This window comes from Octodon degus, unplaced genomic scaffold (genome assembly GCF_000260255.1).
Source record: "Octodon degus isolate 3935 unplaced genomic scaffold, OctDeg1.0 scaffold00063, whole genome shotgun sequence".
Classification (NCBI taxonomy): domain Eukaryota; kingdom Metazoa; phylum Chordata; class Mammalia; order Rodentia; family Octodontidae; genus Octodon; species Octodon degus.
Window position 1 is genome coordinate 4,568,388 of NW_004524639.1, and position 808 is coordinate 4,569,195.

Here is an 808-nt window from a genome sequence, read left to right on the forward strand (position 1 = left end):
GAAATTTGATCTATACCTCTAACTGATCATAGAAAACAAGACAATTCAAGAGCCTCATGTTTTAAAAGTTCTTGTCTATGAGAGTGGGTATTATGTGTGCTCTCTCTGCATTTATTTATTTATTTATTTATTTATTTATTTATTTATTTTTGGTTTTTTGAGACAGGGTTTCAATATGTAGTTCAGGCTGGCCTTGAACTCACTTTGTAGGCCAGGCTGGCTTCGAACTTGCAACAACCCTCCTGTTTCCTGAGTGCTGAGGTTCCAGGCATGTACCACCCACACCCAGCTGCTGCACTGCTTTACACATGGCTAATATATCTCACTATTTTGTAAACAGGAACACTTAATTATAAGAGATCCAAAAGATCATTAAGAATATTACATATCCCAAAGCATAATTAGTTTAATGAAGTTTGCAAAGACCTCAAACAGTAAAGAATGGGGCAAGCATGTCTGAACATTTCAGGTATTAGGTAACTAATAGGACTTTAGGTATAGAAACATGTAATTTACGACAGACTTTTTTAAAAGTTATTCTTGTTTGGGTTGAGGTTCAATTTATTTTTGTACTTTTTAATCTTCAAAATGGGAGCAAGTTGCCAACAAAGTTTTTGCTTTCGTAATTACTTCAAGGAAAAGTCACTTTCTAAAATGAAATATAAAGAGATTTCCAACTAGGGAAAATATCTATTCATATGGAAATGTAGAGTTACACTTAATATAAGTCAAGTTATAAGTAAGGTGAATCAAATGTGCTTATATGTGCATAATGTGTAGCAATAATATATTTTATATGTTATATAAA